Source organism: Anomaloglossus baeobatrachus, chromosome 2 (genome assembly GCF_048569485.1).
Source record: "Anomaloglossus baeobatrachus isolate aAnoBae1 chromosome 2, aAnoBae1.hap1, whole genome shotgun sequence".
NCBI lineage: Eukaryota > Metazoa > Chordata > Amphibia > Anura > Aromobatidae > Anomaloglossus > Anomaloglossus baeobatrachus.
The window spans coordinates 119481879-119500401 of record NC_134354.1 but is presented as its reverse complement, the minus strand read 5'-3'; the positions used below and the strand labels follow the sequence as shown (position 1 = coordinate 119500401).

At 49.8% G+C, this 18523-nt stretch overlaps 1 protein-coding gene across 2 annotated transcripts in view; it reads left to right on the top strand.

The window, feature by feature from the left end:
- The window catches only part of RAP1GAP2 (RAP1 GTPase activating protein 2), a 1154914-nt gene that overhangs the window by 118988 nt on the left and 1017403 nt on the right, over positions 1-18523 (top strand). The window lies entirely within an intron of this gene.

The window sequence follows — 18523 nt, the reverse complement described above, 5'->3', positions numbered from 1 at the left end:
CCAAGTCTATATATTACAGAGAAATATTGTAGGAACGCATCTTTGTACTCTTAACTTGGAGATTGTAAATTGGGAGAAAAATCAGGAAATGTTTCAAAAACTATATTGAAGTTCCTGGAACACTGCTAAAAGTTAACAAGAAAAACCTGACAAAACCCAACAGATTTTGAAAGCATGCTGCTACTACAAGAGCCTACATGCTCGAAACCACTACAAAACTGTTAAATTGTGTGAGGAAAAGTTCACAAATTTCTCTTTACTAACTCTTCACTTATTGCTGGAAACAAACTAGAGAGAAAACAAATATAATTTGCTCTGCCCGAATACAGCATAATGGCAGGCAGCTATGACCTTATCTTGCTACAAGTAAAATATATCTTTGTACTGTGGTAGCCAGTAGAGATACAAAAAAATTGTTTAAAAGAACTGAAGTCCTCAGTGGTTGATACCTTTTAATGGCTAACTGAAAAGATGGTAATAATTGCAAGCTTTCGAGACTACTCAGGTCTCTTCATCAGGCATGGTATAACACAAAATCTGAAGAGTCACATATTTATACACAACAGGACATAGAATGGGGCAGTAAAAAAAAAAAAACAAAAAAAAAAAAACAACAACCAAGTTATATAAAACAGAACTATCTCTATGGCAGGGGGGCAAACTGTTAGCAAGCTGGAAAGAGGTTAAAAAGAAAAAACATACCCAAACACTCACCTCTCTGACCATTGTGAGAGTGCTGATATTGCTGATACTCCAGCTGCAGTGGCTCCTCTTGTCCACCAGATGGATGTCTTCTCAGTCCTAGAGGAGGATTCTGTGATGAGAAAAGGACAGGAAGAGAGAAGTAGAGGGAGTTTGAGAGAGACAGTGGTGTGTGGTGGCTGCCTTTCCTGGTATTGATCTCACATCCCTGTACTGCTGGAGACAGCCTGCTGATTGCTGTGTGAAGAGACTGTTGCCAGAGAGAGAAAAAAACGTGATTGGAATCAAGCCCTGAGATGATCTGGATCTGAGGCCTTCCTATTAGACTGTGACTTAAGCCTGAGGAGAACTGTCCCTGTGATTGTCGGTGCCATAGAGAACTGTTGCAGAGCCAGACACGGAGTGGATACCCCTCTGCCCGGAGACCTTCCTGGATAAATACGGTGTAACAGTGAGTCCTGAGCTCAGGCCTGCCCTATATCTTTTTTTTTTTTTTTTGCGGAGAAATGTGCACACTGACTCAGTAGTGGTTTTGGCGCCAAACCAGGTCTAATATATATATATATCTATATATATATATATATATATATATATATAGATATATATATATAGATATATATATACAGTTAGGTCCAGAAATATTTGGACAGTGACACAAGTTTTGTTATTTTAGCTGTTTACAAAAACATGTTCAGAAATACAATTATATATATAATATGGGCTGAAAGTGCACACTCCCAGCTGCAATATGAGAGTTTTCACATCCAAATCGGAGAAAGGGTTTAGGAATCATAGCTCTGTAATGCATAGCCTCCTCTTTTTTAAGGGACCAAAAGTAATTGGACAAGGGACTCTAAGGGCTGCAATTAACTCTGAAGGCGTCTCCCTCGTTAACCTGTAATCAATAGTAATAGTAATAGTAGTTAAAAGGTCAGGGGTTGATTACAGGTGTGTGGTTTTGCATTTGGAAGCTGTTGCTGTGACCAGACAACATGCGGTCTAAGGAACTCTCAATTGAGGTGAAGCAGAACATCCTGAGGCTGAAAAAAAGAAAAAATCCATCAGAGAGATAGCAGACATGCTTGGAGTAGCAAAATCAACCGTCGGGTACATTCTGAGAAAAAAGGAATTGACTGGTGAGCTTGGGAACTCAAAAAGGCCTGGGCGTCCACGGATGACAACAGTGGTGGATGATCGCCACATACTTTCTTTGGTGAAGAAGAACCCGTTCACAACATCAACTGAAGTCCAGAACACTCTCAGTGAAGTAGGTGTATCTGTCTCTAAGTCAACAGTAAAGAGAAGACTCCATGAAAGTAAATACAAAGCGTTCACATCTAGATGCAAACCATTCAGCAATTCCAAAAATAGACAGGCCAGAGTTAAATTTGCTGAAAAACACCTCATGAAGCCAGCTCAGTTCTGGAAAAGTATTCTATGGACAGATGAGACCAAGATCAACCTGTACCAGAATAATGGGAAGAAAAAAGTTTGGAGAAGAAAGGGAATGGCACATGATCCAAGGCACACCACATCCTCTGTAAAACATGGTGGAGGCAACGTGATGGCATGGGCATGCATGGCTTTCAATGGCACTAGGTCACTTGTGTTTATTGATGACATAACAGCAGACAAGAGTAGCCGGATGAATTCTGAAGTGTACCGGGATATACTTTCAGCCCAGATTCAGCCAAATGCCGAAAAGTTGATCGGACGGCGCTTCATAGTACAGATGGACAATGACCCCAAGCATACAGCCAAAGCTACCCAGGAGTTCATGAGTGCAAAAAAGTGGAACATTCTGCAATGGCCAAGTCAATCACCAGATCTTAACCCAATTGAGCATGCATTTCACTTGCTCAAATCCAGACTTAAGCCGGAAAGACCCACAAACAAGCAAGACCTGAAGGCTGCGGCTGTAAAGGCCTGGAAAAGAATTAAGAAGGAGGAAACCCAGCGTTTGGTGATGTCCATGGGTTCCAGACTTAAGGCAGTGATTGCCTCCAAAGGATTCGCAACAAAATATTGAAAATAAAAATATTTTGTTTGGGTTTGGTTTATTTGTCCAATTACTTTTGACCTCCTAAAATGTGGAGTGTTTGTAAAGAAATGTGTACAATTCCTACAATTTCTATCAGATATTTTTGTTCAAACCTTCAAATTAAACGTTACAATCTGCACTTGAATTCTGTTGTAGAGGTTTCATTTCAAATCCAATGTGGTGGCATGCAGAGCCCAACTCGCGAAAATTGTCACTGTCCAAATATTTTTGGACCTAACTGTATATAGATATATATATATATACCAAGCAGTGGTCACCACTGTCATACTGAATTTTACTGGTTGGGTATCTCTGCTAGCAGGGGCTTTGTTACGTCCCCACCGGAGTCCGCTTCAGCGACTTCTACTTCGATCACCAGGTGACGCCGTGTTCCTGTCGTGGATAGTGCTGGTGATGGGAAAGAAGTCGATGTCAGCGGCGCTGGTGGGCGCAGGCTCCACTCATCCACTGGGCTGGGTTTCCCTGGGATCTGCACTACCACTGGCTGACTGTAGGTGGCGTGTGTCTTCCAGCTGAGGTTACCATCATTCAGCTACAACCAATGGTAAGACACCAGACCCTACTTATTTCCCCTCCTGTCTGCTAACCACTGCCAGAGATAGTTCTGTATTCCTGGTTCCTGTCCCGCCCTGTTCTGCTTAGTGATTCTGGTGTTCCGACTTCTGCTTGTTTCCTAACTACCCTCCTACCTGCTGTTTCTGTACCTCGCTGCCCGATCTGAATTTGACCTCTGCTTTGTTTTCTGATTACGTCCTTGCCTGATGATTCTGTCCCTGTTTTGCATTTCCCGATTCGACCCTGCCTGACTACTACTCTCACCGAACTGCAGTGATCACTTTGGGCCCTGTGTAATTCCAAATCCCTGCATAGGGTTTCAGGGTTCTAGGGGTCCTGCTTAGTGATTGGCTTCCCTCTAGCCTGTCCATTACAGCCTGTCTGACTCTGTGGATCGAGACAGGTGTTACAGTTAGCCCTGGGGTGCTTTCCTGTGTTGCTTATATGTGTGGGGGAAGGGCAGGGAATTAAAGGTTCTGTTAAGATTGTTAAAGGGAACCTGTCAGCAGAAATTTCGACTAAAACCTAACAGATTCCCCCTCTGCAGCTCCTGGGCTGCATTCTAGAAAGGTCCCTGTTATTATAGTGCCCCCTTTCTGACCCAAAAAAAGAGTTTATATCGAGGTACCTTTTTGGCTTCTGAATCTCTAAATGTGTCACGGGGGCGGGCTGCCTGATGGCCGTTATTCTGCCCCCTGTTCCTGTATGCCGCCCCCATCGCCGATTTCTATACTTCTGGACGCCGCCCACTGCTCCAGCCATCCCCGCACATGCCCAGTGCTCATCTCTCGTGGATGAGCACTGTGCCCAGTGTCACCGGTGGTGACGTGCGCGCAGGGTTTAGATTATGGGCGGTGCTGTGATGTTAATTACCAAGCAACCGCCCATAATCGCGGGACCGCGCATTCCCCCTCGGCCTGCTTCTTTCTGCGCAAGCGCGCTGCAGCTGAACTCCTCCTGATCGGTGTAGTCACTGCTCCGCGCTCCTCCCATCTATTTCCTGCCTCAGGGCAAGATGGGAAGGAGGTGACGTGAGTTCAGCTGCAGCGCGCTTGCGCAGAAAGCAGGCCGAGGGGGAATGCGCGGTCCCGCGATTATGGGCGGTTGCTTGGTAATTAACATCACAGCACCGCCCATAATCTAAACCCTGCGTGCACGTCACCAGCGGTGACGCTGGGCACAGTGCTCATCCACGAGAGATGAGCACTGGGCATGCGCGGGGATGGCTGGAGCAGTGGGCGGCGTCCAGAAGTATAGAAATCGGCGATCGGGGCGGCATACAGGAACAGGGGGCAGAATAACGGCCATCAGGCAGCCCGCCCCTGTGACACATTTAGAGATTCAGAAGCCAAAAAGGTACCTCGATATAAACTCTTTTTTTGGGTCAGAAAGGGGGCACTATAATAACAGGGACCTTTCTAGAATGCAGCCCAGGAGCTGCAGAGGGGGAATCTGTTAGGTTTTAGTCGAAATTTCTGCTGACAGGTTCCCTTTAATTATTGTGCTGGTCCAGGGACAGCTCCGTACTACACACAGTGATTTATACCTTCTAGTGCTTCCAAAAGTTCCTGGTTAGGTAAATTGTTTCTGCTGATTCCTGTCCCAGTAACCGGGTGTTTGTACATTTATTGGTGTCTATACAGTATTTACTTTGCAACTTGAGGTTTACCTCCTGTTTCCCATACTGGGGTATAAAGAGTTTGCAATTAAACCTAACCTGGTCTCATTCCTTGCTTGTGGCCTGCTGTATCCTGGGAGTATCCTCTCGGTTTCACACCATCACCACTGTTCTCTGGCTGTTGTCCAGTTTTCAACACTTCCAGCCCAGTGTACATTCTAGGCAGGGATTTATGGCCATGTGTAGGCCCCAGTGTTCACTACATATACCATTAACCGCCTGGGGTCAAAAGTCCTGGCCTGGTGTTCACTCTAAGCTGAAATTTTCGGTCATGAGCAGGTCCCACAAGGCTGCGGCGCATCTCCGGATCCTGCTCGCAGCTGGAAGTCCCAGCGTAGAGTGAACTCCAGTACAGGACTTCTGACCACAGGCCATAGGAAGTTAATGGCATTTGCAGTGATCACTGGGGCCTACTTATAGCCATATGTCTCTGCCAAGAGTGAACAGAACACTAGGCCAGAAATGCAGTGTGACTGAGGCGCAGAGAATTGGACTGCAGACAGAGAGCAGTGGAGGTGGGCGGAAAAGTGAGTATGAGGTTTGGTTTTTCTTTTTGCATCTTATGCCTATTTTGCTCTGGGGTCCCAGAGTACGATTACGGACATTAAATTTGTGGAGACTAAATTAGCTGCAAATTGAATTTACCAGAGAAATCTGCATGATTTGTCAAATTCCAATTTTTTCAGATTCCCTGATCTCTACTAATAATTTACAGCCATGGTGATATTCTGTAGGTAAATACCATTTTAAACATGGAAGCAGTCTATTTGGAATTTCAGTGGTTTGATGAAAATCATGTTATATTCTGTCTGCAATTGCTCGGTTGCAGTCATCAGGTGATGGGGCTGTGAACAGTCAGCACTCACTACACAAAACAAGGAAGCCACGGAGTCACCATCACATGTTTCTCAACGCTGGCAGGTAACTAGCCAGGTCTTTCACCGGGAAGGAACAACCACGGGAAGGGCAGTCTCCAGTCAAGGAAACCACCTATGCCAAAACATGGTATCCATCCACAGACAGCTGTTTCGGGGTATTTGCCCTTCATCAGTGTGGAGTAGGAAACTGGCTAGTGGGAGCAATGCCTAGTAGAATAGAAGACTACATAGGTAAGGATGGTTGACCATAGGGAGATCAACATCCAGCACCACGGAGACACCATCAGGTGTTTCTCAACGCAGTGATTCTAGAGCAATGCCCCCTGGGAAATATGCAAAACAAGGAAGCCGCGGAGACACCATCACATGTTTCTCAGCGCTGGCAGGTTACTAGCCAGGTCTTTCATTGGGAAGGAACAACCACGGGAAGGGCAGTCTCCAGTCAAGGAAACCACCTATGCCAAAACATGGTATCCATCCACAGACAGCTGTTTCGGGGTATTTGCCCCTCATCAGTGTGGAGTAGGAAACTGGCTAGGTGAAACGCTGGCTGGTGAAAGACCTGGCTAGTTACCTGCCAGCGTTGAGAAACATGTGATGGTGTCTCCGCGGCTTCCTTGTTTTGCATATTTCCCAGGGGGCATTGCTCTAGAATCACTGCCTTGAGAAACACGTGATGGTGTCTCCGCTTTGCTGGATCTTGATCTCCCTATGGTCAACCATCCTTACCTATGTAGTCTTCTATTCTACTAGGCATTGCTCCCACTTGCCAGTTTCCTACTCCACACTGATGAGGGGCAAATTCCCCGAAACAGCTGTATGTGGATGGATACCATGTTTTGGCGTAGGTGGTTTCCTTGACTGGAGACTGCCCTTCCCGTGGTTGTTCCTTCCCTGTGAAAGACCTGGCTAGTTACCTGCCAGCGTTGAGAAACATGTGATGGTGTCTCCGCTGCTTCCTTGTTTTGCATATTTCCCAGGGGGCATTGTTCTAGAATCACTGCGTTGAGAAACACGTGCTGGATGTTGATCTACCTATAGTCAACCATCCTTACCTATGTAGCACTCACTACACAGTGAAAAGTTGTAATGACACCCATTGCTTCTTGACTGACATCTGCTCTGCAGCATGTGTGCTGAGCAGTATGTAAATCAAAGAGCAGTGGGTGTTCTTACAGTATGTTTGTCACGGACAGGTGCCGCCTCCGCTGCGGCAATCGGGGCTGCTCAAGTGGCACTCGGATCCGCTATCATGTCCTGGGCTCTAGTGGTGACCGGACCCGGGGCTCCTGCAACCACCCGTCCTTGCACACAGTGAAAAAGGGAGGTATTTACAGGGCAGATTGTCTGTGACGCCACCTGTGGGTTGTGGTGATGGGATGGTGGCACCGCCGTTGCCTCTCGGGGCTGGCGTCTGGGACTGATGGTGTGGGGGCAGCAAGGTGGTATCCCCTCCATGGATAGGGCGAAAGTGTAGTCCCGGGGCCCATGTGTAGATGTTGAACAGTGTTGGGGTGCCGTAGGCAGGTTGGACCAGATGACACCGGTGTACTCAGAATTAGGAAGAATTCACACAGAGTCTGTATTGTAAACCAAGGCCGGATGCCGGTTGCCTCTGGAGGGGTGTGCTGGTCCGGCACACGGGTTGGCAAAGTAGAGGCCCTTCCTCCTGCACTTGTGTCTTGTGGTGTATGGATTAACCCCGCTTGGAACGGGAGAAATCCGCTCCCCTGCAGCTTTGGACACAGAGGGAGCCGTTGCCCGCAGACGCTGACCCGTGGGACTTTAATGGGTTCTTGGCGGACACCCTGTCCCCCGCATTAGAGCAGACTGGCAGCCCATCTGGGCTTCTCTCTTTGGGAACAAGGCCTGGTATCTTGTCCCGCTGGTCAATTAACAAGGGGCTTGAAGCTTGCCTCGTCCTTGGGTCCAGGTACCCCGCCTGTGCACGGCCTCTGGACTGGATTCCCGTTGTCGGTACCGGCGGGCTACAACCCTGCCCCAGTCCACTTCAGGTCTCCCGCGACCGGATCTCCATCGCCTGTGGCCCTACAATGCCGTCTGCCACCTAGTCGGTCCTCCTGTGGTCCAAGGGCTCCAACCCTGACCACACTGCACTTCAGCTCCTGTCACCGACTGCTCACTCTCACACTCTCAACTGAAACTCCAACTCCAAACTAAAACTCAAACTGACTGGTTCCCTCCCCGTGTCACCTTAAGACCCCTAAGTGGCTGTTCCCATCCGCCTGGTCCCGCCCACTGGTGTGTCCTGGCTGTCATGGGGGGGCGACTAGGATTTGTGGCTGGTGTTCCTATGTGTGGGAAGTGTGTTGTTGATTCCCAAGGAGGAGGCGATTCCTGCACCCTCGGTGGGGGGTACTGTCATCTGTGACTACCTGGTTTTGCCAGGGCGTCACAAGTTCACTGTGTAGTGAGTACCGACTGTTTACATCCCACAGCAATACCTTGATGACTGAAAGTAAGAGGCTGCAGACAGAAAATGACTTCATTTTCTCCCTGTAGCAGCATTTCAAATTAGACTGTTTAGGTTTTTAAAATGGTATTTACTTGCAGATTTCCACTATGGCTACCTTACAATACTGTTTTTGAATATTTTTTTTCTGCTGTCAGGTTCCTTTTATGCAAGACAATATGCAAAGTATCAACATGTTCTATTTATTTCCGTTATAGCCATTACTCGAGAGGCGTCCAACCTGCTCGATTCGAGTAACGAGCACTCAAGCATTTTAGTGCTCATTCATAACTAGTAAACACTAGTAACCTACAAAAGTCACAATATTATTGCACAACAATGCGTTTTTCACCTGTATTTTTGTAGCATTTTTGAGTCCATTGAAGTTAATGGTTGAAAATACACTGCAAAACCACTGAAAGAATTGATATGCTGATTAATTCCTGCACCAAATAAGCAATGATGGTCGAACACTAAAATGCTCGAATGCTCGATTTGAGCTGGTCAGACACTTGGAGGAGCGTGACGTGAGTAACGAGCATTATGGAAAGTCAATGATTGGTCTGTTCAGGTCTCCACCCACATAGAGCAAACCAGAAACAGATCTTTTCCGGCAGGAAGGAGGGCAGATGTTTTTCTTTTTTTGTCTCAGTACGTCTGAGAACGTTATTTTATTCCCCGGGGGATCCATTCAGCACGGCGACTGGCTCTCCCTGTAGTGCCTGCACACATCATGCAGTGAAATATGCCTGTGCATTGTGGTCGTTGGTTCACAGACAAAATATCTGAGCACTCACAATAGTCAGATGAGATCCGCAAGTACCAGAGCACCTCAATGCTCGATCGAGTAACGCATATTTGGCCATCAATAGTCCAGGCATCTTCCCTCTGCCATTCCCATTCCATTTGAATGCTGTTTCCATTCATTTTGGAGATTTTCCTGCCTCCCCAGTCCTTCTGTTAGGGTCTACTGGAAGGAAAAATGCTTGAGTTTCCCATTGACTTCCAATGAAATCAAGACCCTCTGACCTGCTCGATTCCAGTTCTGAGCCCTCGAGCATTTTAGTGATTACTCATCACTCATGAAATGTAACGCCTGCCTGGATCAACAGACTCAGGTGGGATGTAATGGACAGACTAGAGGGAAGCCCCTCACCAAGCAGGACCCCAGAACCCTGAAACCCTTTAAAACCTTTACAGGGATTTGGAATTACACAGGGCCCTGGAGATCACTACCTGTGGAAGGCTGCAGTCCGATGACAGTAGTCGTCAGGCAGGGTCAAACCAGGAATAGCAGAACAGGGACAGAATCGGCAGGCAAAGGCATAAACAGAAAACGTAGCAGTGGTCAGATCTGGGTCGGGCAGCGAGGTAAAAAACAGCAGGCAGAAGGGTAGTCAACAACAAGCAAGTCAGCGCACAGGAATCACAAAACAAACAGCACATGAGCCAGAATCAGAACTATCTCTGGCAAAGGTCAACAGACAGGAGGGGGAATAAGAAGGGTGTGGTGTCTTCCCATTAGCTGTTGCTGAATGATGGCACTTCAGCTGGGAGACACCCGCCACCTACAGTCAGCCGGCGGTACTGCAGATCCCAAGATAACCCAGCCCAATGGATGATCGGAGCCTGCGCCCACCGGTGCTGCTGGCATCGACTCCTCTCCCATCACCAGCACCATCCACGGCAGGAACACGGCGTCGCCTGGTGATCGGAGCAGAAGTCGCTGGAGCAGACTCCGGCGGTGACGTAACATGAACACACCAATGACTTTACAGATATAGGGATTTATTATCATTTTTATTTTTAATATTTCAAAAATTTTATTTTATGGCTTTATTTATGTTTTGTCAAATGTGGGAAAATTGTCATGACAGACAAATTTGTTACATTACTTTATACATGTATTGTATAGAACACCTGCTTTATGATACAAGTGGATCTTTTAATCTGTTAAATGAATACACAGTGTAAGATGTACAACGTAAAGGTTTCTTGTGGTTTTGACAGTAATTCAGAACCGTGGAGTGATGCACAATGAATCTGAGTCATGTAATGCTAGTATAATTCAATATTTGCACATATTACAAATGTCCTTATATAGACTAATGATGGCGGTAATTCTTCTCAGCCCTATGAATACTAATGAAGTGTTTTAGCTCAGGCTGTAATGTAAAACCTGGAAGGTATTGTATATCATATGGCAGCCGTTTGCAATTGGCGCTACCCAGAATTACTCATTCCTCGTAAGCGATATCAGCATCCTCTACTATGCCAAGTCTGAAGCCCTATATATTTATACACATGTATATATATATATATATTGGACTGTGATTTCCAATTTTTATTTATTTTGATATTTGGATTTATTTTTTTGCAAAGATTTTATTGCTACTTATATTCAAAATAAAACATTTTACTGAAAAATATATCACAGAATAAAAGAAAAGAAAATAAGAAGAGGACAACGGGGCACCAAATCTAAGTGTAGATGTATGTAAACACAGATTGCAATCATCGTACGAATTTTACACTCACCGTGCAGATTTCTTCTGTTTTCGCTAGTATGATCCGTGTAGTGGATCAACTCTTTTATTAATCCTCCAGTATGCAGCACGAATCCTCGGGAAAAACAATGAGAGTCCTGAAAAGGTGCTCCCATGTGGGTAATGGAGTAAATAAAAAATCCCTTTCGGCGCTTCCGGAGGATAAATGGGATATCAGTGCAAGTTTGCAAAAACTTCAAGAACAAAGGTTTATTAATAGGTTCAATAAAAAACGGACAATTACGGACAACACGTTTCAGCTAACAAAAGCCTTCATTAGTCTACCAGACTAATTAGGAATGATGGAATACCTCAAATATTCGGCTTCGCGAATATCCGACCAATAGGTCGCCGCTATGCAAATATTCGGTGCGCAATGTAAGTCTATGGGAAGCCCGAATAGTTCTAATAATAGTGATAATGTGCGGGTGGTATTGGCCTATACCTCTCTTTGATGGGTGAATGTGCACCTGTGGGGATGTGGTGTTGGACCCCCTTTATTCTCCCAAAATCTAGCGGGTGTTCACTGAACACTTGTTCATATTCTTGCACTACTCTGTAGACCCCCTTCTTTTCGTGTGAGGGTGTGAAGTCAGTGCCTACATGTAATTCCTGACACCACGCCTCTGCCTGACTCGGTGAACTGTCATTGACTGGATGGGGTGCAGTGATGGTGGATGCAGCTGCTTGGATGGCTTGTGTATCTACTGTGAACAGCTTAGCAATGGTGGCATACCTGGGTAGCTTAATCTCTTCCTCTCCGCAATTAATCACTCTCACGGGCACTCTCCCCTTCCGGACATCAATCACCCCTCTGGCTGTCAAAACTGTGGGCCAGTGTTCTGAAGGCAGGGGCTCCACCACTGCCTGATAATCTTGTCCATAGGTACCTACTGCTGCCCTACACCAAATCATCATCTCACTTCGCGGAGGCACTACCAGGGGTACTACATCCATCACTCGCACACCACCAATATCTCCACCAGACAGATTCACCTGTTGCTGCTGCAGGAGGGCCCGGATTTCACGTTGCAGGACCCTCTGCCGGCCCACTCCTGCCGTGGCAGACAGCTGCTGAAGTAAGTGCAATACTTCCCCCATACAATTTTCAATAACATTAGTTCCTAGGACCATTTTTGGATTACGATCACTATGGTCATTCTGCACCACTATATGTCCTTGATACTCTAATTCCACTTACCCCACCTTAAGATTAACTTCGTTAAACCCCACTTGGGTCATTGGGAGCCCATTGGCTGCAATAATGGTAAGGCCAGAATCTGGCGGGGTGAGATCATCATCAGACCAGTAACGCTTATACAGTATACAGTATACAGTATAGTCGTTTCCTGTGAGCCAGTGTCCAGAAGTGCAAACGTGGGGATCCCGTCTACGGTGAGGGAGATGATGGGGCAGCCTTCGACATACCGCTCACGCCAATCAGCTGGGCCTTGTTGATCTATTCCTGAGGATTGGCCCTTGGGCTCAGGGGTTGCTCGTTTAAAGGACACCGACGGGAGAAGTGGCTGGTCTTGTTGCACCTGTAACAAACAGGTTGTCCATACTGGTTATTGCTCATTCTCTGCATCCAGGGGACGTCCTCAGCACTGTCGGTGAGCTGGATCTTCTCCGCCGGCTTGGTCTTTGGCTGGAGCTGCATGGCTTCGAGGGTCCTGGCGACGTCCTTGCTCAGCTGTTGAACTTGGGATGACAGGTCACTGGGAGCTCCAGGAGGTGCTGTTGGCACTGCTGATGCTGGTAAGAGGACGTTTTACGAGCAGGTGGGAGGTATCAGCTGGCAAGGATGATGGTACAGAGTCATTAGCCTCAGAGGTTTGTAAAACCTTTAGGGCCCGGTCCTTTAGGACTGTAAAGTTTAAGTCCGGATGCTCCAGGGCCCACAGCCACAGCTGCTTGCGATCATCGGCTGATTGCAGCCCCTACAGGAACTGCTCCAAAAGCATTTTGTTGCTCTCCGGCTCATTGATAGGGTCTACTTGCCTTAAAGTGCGCAGAGTGGTTTGTAACCTCAGGGCATAGTCTCTAATGCTGTCTTGTGGACGCTGCCGGCAGTTGTAAAATTGCATCCTTAGCTCCGCGGGTCTCAAATGCTATTTGCAGTTTATCAAATATGGCGGCCACCGAGGCCCGATCCTCATCAGTCCAGGTCTCCACCTCGTGCTCGGCTGCGCCTGTCAGCTGTCCGAGCACCACGAATGCGCGCTGCTTGCCAGTCATTGCATACATATCGAGAACAGTGCATATCTTCTTCTTAAATACCTGCAGGGCATCGGGTCGGCCATCATACTGGGGCAGCCAGGCGGCTCCAGGAACGTAAGGCAAAGTAATCGGCATAACCTGCGTGACCGCCGGGACTGCAGGGTCCACTGCTCTTGCGACCGGAGCGGGACCTACCGCTTCTCCATCATCCTGCACTGCTGCAGGAGCCACAGCTCCCTGATCACCATCAGACGCCGACATCTTTCCGGTGTTTCCCCCTTGGTTTTCGACAGCAGTCTCGCGAGACCCACTGTCCTTTGCAACTTCCTGCTCTGAGGATCACCGAGTTCTGCCTGCGTTCTTAGGGGGCGGGGTTTCAGATTTGCGCTCTTTTCGGGGAAGAAGATGGTGAGGTTGTTGTTTTTGGCACCAAAAATGGCGGGCAAGATGGCGGCAGTCCAAAAGTTTTACCGTTTCAAGGTTTAACAGTCCAGGAAAGGCGCACTTTACCCAGGTTAGTGGATGTGGTAAGTATCAGGTTCATGACTCCAAGGTTTGTCGCGGGCAGGGGGTAACTGACCACGTCAGGTAAGGCTGCCCGAGGCACTCGGATCAGGGATCGTGGCCGGGGCTCATGTAGCGGTCCGTCGCCCACAACAATAAAAAAGGGGGTTATTTTCAGGGGAAGAGTTTGTCAGTGACGCCACCCGTGGGTTGCGGTGAGGGTTGGTGATACCGCCGCTGCCTTGGTATGGGACGCCCGGGGCTAATGGAGCTGGGCAGCAAGATGGAATCCCCTCCACGGGTAGGGGAGGTATAGTCCCGGGGCCCTGAGGATGGTGCGGGATTGCAGGGAGCAGTCTTTAGAAATTGACCGGATGGTACCGGTGTACTCACTGTGGTAATAAATCACACAAAGTCCATGTGGTAAACCAAGGCCAGATGCCGGGAGCCTCTGGAGGGGTGTGCTTGGTCCCGCACATGGGCTGACAGGGCAGGGGCCCTTCCTCCTGCACTTGTAGTTTCTTGTGTGTTGACTTAACCCGCATAAAACGGGAGAAATCCGCTCCCCGTATTTTGTGTACTGAGGGAGCCGTTGCCCGCAAAATCTGACCCTTGGGATCTCTGTGGGTTATGGCGGACACCCTATCCACCGCGTTGGGCTTCTGTTTCGCTCTGTGGGCTACTTGTGGGACAAGATCTGGAACCTTGTCCCTTGCTGGGTAATCGGTAAGGCACTTGCAGCGGTCATTGCCCTGGGGTCTAGGTACCCCGACTGTGCACGGCCTCTGGACTGTATTCCCGCTGTCGGCACCGGCGGGCTAAAACCCTGCCCCGGTCCACTTTAGGTCTCCCGCGAACGGATCTCCGTCACCTGTGGCCCTGCTCTGCCGTCTGCCACCCAGTCAGCTCAGGTAGTCCGGTAGTCCACGGGCTCCAATCCCTGACCACCACTCCACTCCACACTCCTCTCACTTCCTCTGTCAGTACTGTTCTGTTCTGTTGTGTTCCCTGCCCTGACACTTCAAGACCCCAAGGTGGGCATTTCCATCCGCTTGGTCCCGCCCACTGGTGGGTCCCTATTGTCCTGGGGGGGAGGTGACTAGGATTTTGTGGCTGGTGTTACCTATGTGTGGGGTGTTGGTGGAATCCCAAGGAGAAGGTGAGTCCTCCACCCAGGAGGGGGTACAGTCATCTGTGACTACCTTATTTTGCCAGGGCGTCACATTTACAGTTATTATGTGCCCTAGTAGAACATATAGAAAAAGTTTAGCTATGACAATCCCTTTAAATACAGAACTGATGTATAGATGTAGACAGGGGCGACAGGGGGCGCTGTAGTTGTGGGCTGTGTCGTGTCTGGGTGCGACACCCTAACCCTGCTACAACCAGATCATACAGCCTATGGACATCTGGGGTTCGTATATTTGACACTGGGGATATTTCAGTTCTTTCTCTTCACCGGGTTCAGATTCAAACAGAGAGATGAAAGAATCAGGGTTTCTTTTGCATTAAACACAACTTTACTTGTTCTTCGTATAGGGTACAGCAGTTTCAAATCCTTTCTCTCGCTTCCTTTCACCTGTTCATCTCTTTCTGTGCACTCCTGAACTACACTAATACTTCTGTACTCTACTGCTGCCTCTTCTACAACTGCTTCCTTTACTGACTCCGTTCTCTCCCAGCAGACGGTCCAACCCTGACTGTTATGTCGCGGGCGGAGGGGTTTTGGGAACGCCGCTCGCCTGGGGGGTTTGCTGGCGCTCGGGCCCAGTGCTTCTGCTCCTCGGTGGCTCGAGCACGGGGCCAGACCCGGGGGCTCGAGCAGCACCTCCTCGCCCACGAGTGAAAAGGGAGGGAAGGTTTGTGGTGGGATGTCGGCAGTGACGCCACCCACGGGTCGTGGTGATGGTGGGCACCACCGCTGCTGGTGACGGGGAGTCCCGGGAGCGATGGCGGAGAGCAGCTAGGGTGTTGACCCCTCCGTGGGTAAGGGCTGTTGGTCCCGGGGCCCCGGTTGTGAAGTAGGGAGGAGGGATAGGTGCAGGTGCCGATCCGGGTAAGCAGCGTGGGCGCGGGTGCAACGTTGCGGTGCAGCGCGGTGCCGGATGGCACTGTTGTACTCAGGTAGTCAAGGACAGAGTCTCTGGAAAACCAAACGACTGGATGGACGCGGGGTCTTCACTTTCCCCGGACGGGTTGATGGTGGCTGTCGTTCCCTGCACCTATGAGTAAAGGGTGCTTTACACCAGACAATCTATCGTGCGATAGATCGTCGGGGTCACGGTTTTTGTGACGCACATCCGGCATCGCTGGCGATGCCGGCCTGTGTGACACCTCCTAGCGACGCAGTATCGCTCACAAATCGTGAGTCGGGTACTGCTCGTTAGGTTCCATAATATCGTTTAATTTGGTTGATCATCGTTTCCGTGGTAGCACACGCCGCTCCGTGTGACACCACGGGAACGATGACCAGCTCACCTGCCTCCTGCGGCCGCCGCCGGCTCTATGTGGAAGGAAGGAGGTGGGCGGGATGTTTACATCCTGCTCATCTCCGCCCCTCCGCTTCTATTGGCCGGCGGCCGTGTGACGTCGCTGTGACGCCGAACGTCCCTCCCACTTCAGGAAGTGGACGTTCGCCGCCCACAGCGAGGTCGCACGAGAGGTAAGTATGTGTGACGGGGGTTACTGACTTTGTGCGACACGGGCAGCGATTTGCCCGTGACGCAGAAAGGACGGGGGCGGGTACGATCGATTGTGAAATCGCACAATCGATCGTACCATGTAAAGCAGGCTTAAGTGTTTGACTCCTATGGCTTCCCAAGGGTAGTCCGCTCCCCGGCTTGTACGTGTCGGGAGAGCCCGTTTTCCCTGCAGGCGCTGGCCCTTGGATCTCTGGCCGTTTGCGGTGGCTCTTATCCGGACGGGTTGGGCTGTTGTCGCGGGCGGGGAGGAGGGTGTCAGCACACTACGCTCACCCCCACTGCTCGGGTCCGGCTGCTGCTGCTCAGTGGTGGCTCGAGCGGTGGGCCGGATCCCGGGGGTTTCTCGAGCGGCACTTCCTCGCCCGTGAGTGAAAAGGGGATTTTGGTTGGGGAGATTGTTTATTGTCCGTGACGCCACCCACGGTTTGTGGTGATTGAGTGTACACCACCGCTGCTCTATATGGGGATCCCGGGGATGGTGAGGTGGAGCAGCCAGTTGTTGTGTTGTCCCTCCGTGGGTAGGGGTTGGTGATCCCGGGTCCCAGTGAGGTGCAGGGGCGCAGGGGCAGCGCTGTGCCTTGCGGCACTGAGGTACTCACTCAGCCAGTAAACACGACACAGTTCTCGGTAAACAAACGGCTGGTTGGACGGGTCACTCGGACGGTTCACGGTGCTGCGGTTCCCTGCAGTTAGCGGTGATGGTCTCTTCCCTGCACCTTTGAAATGTCTGTTTGGTAGCGATGGATTCCCACCAGTTACCCGCTCCCCGACTACAATCTGGGCCGGAGGAGCTCCACACTTTGCCCGCAGGCGCCGGCCGTGGGAAACTGGTGCCTTGGCGGTGGCGGTGTTTCCCCGTAGTGGTTGGACCTTTGCCGTCAATCAGGACTTGCTTGTTGGGAGATCTACGTCCCCTTCACTAACGGATTTGGCAATTTACGGCGACTCCAAGCCTTGCCGGGATCCGAAAGGCCCCTGCCCTGGTGCTGACTGCCCTTTGTATACTGCTCCAGACCCCCGGGCACACAGCCTCCGTGGTCCTTTCAGCAACCTCCAGACAGTCCCACTGCAGACCTTCACCGCCGTCTGCTGACCTTGCTGACTCCGTCTGGGCACACAGCCACAGACCAACTTCAGGCTTTCTGTCACTTCCACTGATGTTTCACTTCACTCTAGCTCCCTCCTGAGCTACACTCTGTTCACTTCAGCTTTCCTTTTTCAGCTCCACTACACTTCACTTCCTTCCACTTCCTCCTCCCTGGCTGAACTGCCTGCTCCTTCCTGCCTCCAGAGCTGTGAACTCCTTGGTGGGCGGACACCAACCGCCTGGCTCCACCCCCAGGTGTGAACACCAGCCCCTGGAGGAAGGCAACAAGGATTTTTGGGTTAGCTGGTGTACCTGCAGGGAATGTGGGGTGTGTGTGGTGTTGTGACCTGTGACCCCTGGCTTGCCCAGGGCGTCACATTCCCCCTTAGCAAAACGCAGACCGTCCTCGGGCTGCCCGTCCAACACCGGTTTTATTTTCCTTTTTGTTTTCTGTAAAGCATAAAAGGGTATAACATGGTAAACGGTAAAATACATTTTTAATAATAACTCTTCCCAAAACGGGAGGCACATTTCTTTAACGTTGCAAACGGTTTACGGTTACGGTTTCCGCTCTCTCCCACCCAAGCAACCTGGCCCTGATGCTGCCCCTAAAGCCCAGGCAGCACCCCTTGACCCACAGTCCAGCACACGGTACCTGAGCAGGATCTGTCCTTCCCCTCCAGAGGGTAGCCACCGGTTCCTTTGGTGGCTGGGCCCCAGCCTGCTCTGCTGAGGGCCCTCCCTCCAACCTGCCTCTCCGGAGGCGGCATTGCGGAAACGGTAACGGCAAACAACATATTTACAAGCCACTTAACGTTTGTGGTTGCCCTGCAAGTTCACGGGCTTGTCCATGGATAGTTCCCATGCAAAACTTTTTAAACGGTCCCCACGGGGACAACGGTGCCGGCTCCGGCCGGTTGCAAATCACAAAGACAATCTGGTTACTTTCACGGTATCATTTTTCTTATCATTTCAAACTTTTTCAACAAACAAATTCTCATACCTGCCTTACGGATCCCCTCTCTAAAGGACGGTCTCCCTGTACCTAAGTGGGGGTCTACCTATGTTGGAACGGGTGGACCTCCGGGGTCCGGTGTCAGTGGGACTAGGCAATGG